The sequence below is a fragment of the Tachypleus tridentatus genome, chromosome 5, assembly GCF_004210375.1.
Source record: "Tachypleus tridentatus isolate NWPU-2018 chromosome 5, ASM421037v1, whole genome shotgun sequence".
Lineage (NCBI taxonomy): Eukaryota > Metazoa > Arthropoda > Merostomata > Xiphosura > Limulidae > Tachypleus > Tachypleus tridentatus.
The window spans coordinates 57,727,539-57,733,621 of record NC_134829.1 but is presented as its reverse complement, the minus strand read 5'-3'; the positions used below and the strand labels follow the sequence as shown (position 1 = coordinate 57,733,621).

The 6,083-nt window shown below is 29.7% G+C and overlaps 1 long non-coding RNA gene across 1 annotated transcript; it reads right to left on the bottom strand.

Annotated features, from left to right (window-relative positions):
* Positions 1-1,050: 1,050 nt before the first annotated feature.
* Positions 1,051-4,358, bottom strand: LOC143250310 (uncharacterized). Its single transcript, XR_013028137.1, has 4 exons — positions 4,238-4,358; positions 2,817-2,873; positions 1,597-1,685; positions 1,051-1,188 (listed from the first exon to the last, which is right to left on the bottom strand). It is a non-coding gene; the product is annotated as an uncharacterized LOC143250310 (long non-coding RNA).
* Positions 4,359-6,083: the final 1,725 nt, after the last annotated feature.

The window sequence follows — 6,083 nt, the reverse complement described above, 5'->3', positions numbered from 1 at the left end:
ATTAGAATACATTTATTAACCATTAAAGAGATACCAAAATGATTTAAATTAGTTGATATTAAATAAGTGAGGAAAATTTTCATTCACCCAAAAGAACTCCTGTGTTACCACGCATTTGTACAGGAATACAGTTAAACTAGTTTCACTCATGATTTGACAGGTACACTACAGAATCTGTACATTTAATGAAAAAAGATTCTTTGTTTACAAGTAGAAATGTATCTGAAAACTGAAATCAGCATATATTCCTTCACAAAGAGTGCAATACTATTCACTGCATGTGAAAGTGTGAAGGGGTTATCTGTATATGAAAAACTGTGTTTTAACATTCGACCTTTCAATTTGTGTATGCTATTTAATAAAACAAATTAATTTTAAACAAATATGTACAAACAACAAGTGATGTCCAAAGTTCAGTGTGACACATATGATGTGTTATACCTGTCACATCAAGTTATTTCGAAAATTATGTGGCACGTGTGTTACACTCTATTATGTCCATCTTAGCTGGGTCGCAAACAAACACAATACAGAATTATTCTTATGCTTATTTATAGTGAATTTCATTTTTTATGCAGCTACTAGGTTTTTAAGTCTTGTGTGATTAAATGGATATCTTTCTAAAGTCATTATTATTATAATCACTGTTTTAGAATGTTTCTGTTAGTATTATTTAATTATAAAAAATACTGTTAAACAACTGTTCAGATCTTTAATTTGCTTACATTAAATATACTACTTAAGTGTATATATACATTTATATATATAGATACACACACTTGTTTGTATTGTTTGTTCACAGTTAGCCATGATCCAATTCTCAAACTTATTTTTTATTACTCTAACACAGAACACGATGTTTGGCTGACAATGAGAAACAAATCTATATTACTGGGAAGGCAAGGCCAGGAAGCTGAAACTTTTAAGTACTTGTTCTGTTATATGTATTTGAGGACATATAATATGTGGTAATTATTTATAAGTGCACATATAGAATTATGAGAATTTGATAAACTTCCTAAAAAAGTTACAGATGCTATATTCCTTAAAAAGGTTCTTAATTCTGAGCTCATATGCTGTCACCTCATTGAGCTTGCAAATGAGACAACCACACAGACAAAGTTCCAACTGTGGAAAGGATATATGGAATGAAAAATATGAAGAGCTATATCTCAAGAGCTGACAGGTCTGAAAGAAGAAATTGATGGATTACCTTTGTCATGTCTGTACACTCACAGACAAAACACACAACATTATTTTTTTACAACAATGGAATGCAAACCACGGACTCTCAAATTCACAATCCTGCATAATAACCACTAGGTCTAGTCTAGCCTAAAGAATAACAGTTAACAGGTTAGACAGTGAATCTGAGGATCCATGGTTTGCATCTCATTGCTGCAAAAAAACTTATTAAAATTCACAGAAATATACCATTTGAATGTGTTTTTTGTTTTACAGATATAGCTACAGCTAGAGAAAATGTTAAGAAAAGCTTAAATCATTTATGCATGCAAAATTATTTAGTATTTAGCACAATAAATAATGTAAAACAAACTGGTAAACTTTAGAAAATAAATTTCAAAACTTGTTTACCTGCAGCTTCTTCAGATTCAAGTTGTCTAGTGGAGTGGCCTGTCTTTACTTAGTTCAAATAAAGGCATTTTCTCACTGGATATTGAAAACTGTTAGAAAAGGAATGATAAAACAGGTCTTCCTGGGATGGTGTTTGAAGTATATATATAGATTTTTTTGTGACTTAAGTTTGTAAGTGGATAAATTCTTTTTACATGTATTTAAAATAAGTTATGGCTCATTTACATAAGCACGTGGAATGCAAAAGAATATATGGAAAGAAACTGAAGCTTATAAAAATTAAAAATAGTTTTTGTACTGTTTAGGTTAACTGTACTATATTAAAAACAGTGTTCAAAATGCAACTCGAGTGATTATGTTCTACAGGGTGTTTGGAAAGTCACCGTGAAGTTTTGTAACCATAGTTTATTCAGTCTATTTCAAGCCAGCAACTGATAGCGGTGTTTACAAACAAAATAAGAAGGATCCAGGCCTGTATTGATACCAACGAGGGATACTTTCAACATTGTTTATGATTGTCATTCATATTTACCTCCTGTATTCTATATTTAAACACGTCTGTTAATAAATATATATGTGCACAGTGACTTTCCAAACACCCTGTATTATTCAACACTATTTCCACAACATGTTAAGATTCTGTAATAAATGGTGGGGTCAATCACAGCCCAAGCATCTTGATGGATTTTCCAATACCACATATGAAGTTTGGCTATCAAGACCATCTTTAAGTAAAACAAAGGCCCACAAGTCTATTGGAGTTGCACCTTAGGATGTGATAAGCATGTGTTGAACAGTTTTACTGCAATTTCAATTTCTTTGGCCATCTTTCTCCAAGAAACAGTATCAATTTCAGAGCATAACTGGAAACATGTTAACTCGTAGCTTATAAGCCTTCATCAGCCTCAAATCCTTAATTATTATATTGTCAACAGTACTAGGAAATGCATGCATCATGATAGCTTTTTCTGTATGTCAAAGCATTCTCTATTCTCTTTTGTAGCAATCACCTTCATTTCATGTATGAAGACACTGCTGTTGTTACAAAATAAGTAACATCCAATAATAATTTATTCAACGTCACTCAAATAGTATTTAAATTGGTTTTTGCAATAACATTTTTATAGCTAAATATTTAACTCTGTAAACGACATGAAAACAGAAATCAAATTCATAGAAAATTATAATAAAGAAAAAAGCAAAGTTGAGTCAGTACTTACCTAATAAACAAGGTTACACTACATATCAAAATCTGCTTCATTTCAAAAGTAGAAACACTAAATTCAGAACATAATAAATTGTACAATATTATACTGTAAGATTAGACTAACACTAAATTCAGAACATAATAAATTGTACAATATTATACTGTAAGATTAGACTAACACTAAATTCAGAACATAATAAATTGTACCATATTATACTGTAAGATTAGACTAACACTAAATTCAGAACATAATAAATTGTACAATATTATACTGTAAGATTAGACTAACACTAAATTCAGAACATAATAAATTGTACCATATTATACTGTAAGATTAGACTAACACTACATTCAGAACAAAATAAATTGTACAATATTATACTGTAAGATTAGACTAACACTAAATTCAGAACAAAATAAATTGTACCATATTATACTGTAAGATTAGACTAACACTAAATTCAGAACAAAATAAATTGTACAATATTATACTGTAAGATTAGACTAACACTAAATTCAGAACAAAATAAATTGTACAATATTACACTGTAAGATTAGACTAACACTAAATTCAGACATAATAAATTGTACCATATTATACTGTAAGATTAGACTAACACTAAATTCAGAACAAACTAAATTGTACAATATTATACTGTAAGATTAGACTAGCACTAAATTCAGAACAAACTAAATTGTACAATATTATACTGTAAGATTAGACTAACACTAAATTCAGAACAAAATAAATTGTACAATATTATACAGCAAGATAAGACTCACACTAAATTCAGAACAAAATAAATTGCACAATATTATATAGAAAGATTAAACTTTTTGGTGATTATTTTTACAGAAAATTTTAGTAGAACATGTATAAATAAACGTAACTGAATACAAAAAATATTTCAATAAATAATCAAGAATAGGATACTTTAAAGGAAATAATAACACTGTGTATACATATTAGTACCTACAAATGAGAGAGTTAGCAACACAGGATCACACAAAAAAGATGCAATAGATTATAAAAAAAATAGTAATCAAGGCTGGAGCACTTTCAGATACTTGACTATTCTTTTCTATGAGAATAAAACAAAATGAAGAAAAGACAACGATTCGAAAATGTTCCAGTAGTTGGTGTTTCGTTTTTCAAATCGGTATCAGCATCTCAACCATTCTTACTGCATATCTATAGATATTTATTCAGTTGTTTCTCAATTTAAATAAAAAGGAAAAAAAAACTATTTTAATGGATTTGTCCAAGTCCAAGAAAGAATTTACAAACTAAAAACACAAACCATACAACTAAAGCTAATAACTAGTCAAACTAACATGTTAAAACAAGTAAAGAAAACTTTACAAAAAACCAAGTAAATGTAGGGATATTAGTCCTTCACAAACAATCTAAACACAATGATTTTTAAATGATACCCAAAACTGGAGACTTTTGAATAGTTCACTATTCTTCTATAGAAGTATAAAGTGTTATGTTTAAAGACTGTAATGAAATGTATAGACAGGAATGTCGATATCACGTAAACTGGATGTCCAATACAAGTTAGCCTTGAGAACTAGCAAATCATAATTTAGAGTCATTGGTAACACATTCAGCTTGTACCAAAAAGTTGTGTACAGTACATAAGGGTTAAATGTGATAACATTTATAAGAAATGTTAACCTCTTGGAGTTGTATGCATTTCCTTGCAATTCCTGTTATGAACCACTACCATAGTCCGTGATTCAAATAACCTTGGTATGAAAATGTAGTTAATAAAACAAATTTTAACTTTAAAAGGAAATATTTAAAACAATCCTCAATCTCCACAAGTAAGAAAATTATGACATTTGTTCTGTCAGTATCTTTTCTAATTTATTTACCAAGAAATATGGAATTCATACTGTAAATATTACTCAAGTAAAGCAATTTTTATAACCTTCAATATTATTTGTTTAGAAAACCATAAACATCCTCTCTTTCATAAATAGCCAAGTTTTCTTTGACATTGCATATTATCCATTACCACTAAAAAAACGAAACTTATAATCTATTAAATGACATACTATATTATGCTGTTTTCTTAAGAGAGAATTGTCTATTTCATCAACCAGTTTTAACTTCCTCTCATGGGAATCACCTAAATGATTTTAACGGCTCCTACTGTACTATCAGAAAGCCAGACAAATAACAATAGTTATGTGGCATTGTGTGCTTTTTGCAAGTTATTATTGTGTGTTCTTGGGCACAGTATTTAATTAAATAAATTATTTAATGTAGTAGAACCATTAGTATAAAAAGTAGGTTTATATTTCATCAACAGTAAACAGCAAGATGAAACCAACGTATAGAGAACTGATGCTTTTAAAACTGTTTCTTTGTTTCATTTAAAAAGTATAAAATAGAGTGCTTTAAAAAACAAAACGTACCAATGTAATGAAAGGATTCAATTCAGTGAAATTCATCCTACTAGTATAACAACAGTGGTAACTCTCAATGTCAGGAGAATCAACACTAAGAACAGTTGTTGGTTGGGTCAAGAAACACTAATTCATCTCTTATATGATAAACATCATCTTTATAAGGAATAAGCAACATAAACAGTTAAGAACAAAACTCATACAGTCAGCTTTTTAAGTAGCTGATTAGGTGGTATGTGAAAAGCTACACAAAGAACTATATGGTCCAAACCAAAGGAGATTCAACTAATTGACAGAAATCACCATTATGTCTTGAGTTATTCTGTTCAGAAAATAAGATCAGAGTTGTTACTTTTATAATTCACACACAATCCAAAAGCACAAAGAATGATTTTACACAGTTTGATGCAAACTATGGACTCAAGTTATAGTATGGTAAGCTAATGACTAGGCCAAGCCCAGCATTTGAGAATTAATCCTTTTAATAATTTACTGAAGTGTAGCTTAGATGGAGATAAGAATATAACTAAATCTCTCACTAATATAAGAACATAGCTGTTTGATATGATGAATGAAAGAAAGTTATGGTCAAAAATAAACATCAAGAATTTTGCCTTAAGGACCATGGGAAGAACAATATCACCGATATAGAGCTCAAGATTGAAGAAGACAGAAACAAGGTGATCTCTCATTGTTGAAGTCTTCTGTGATCGTCACTGTTTCAAGTGGAATCAGGTGGTCCAAGATGGAGTGCTATCAATGGAACCCATACTTGGTGGCCAATAAAAAGCTGTTTGATTCAAGGAACCAAACAAGACAAGCATTAACAATCCTCTCTAAGATCTTACAGAGACAGGTTATC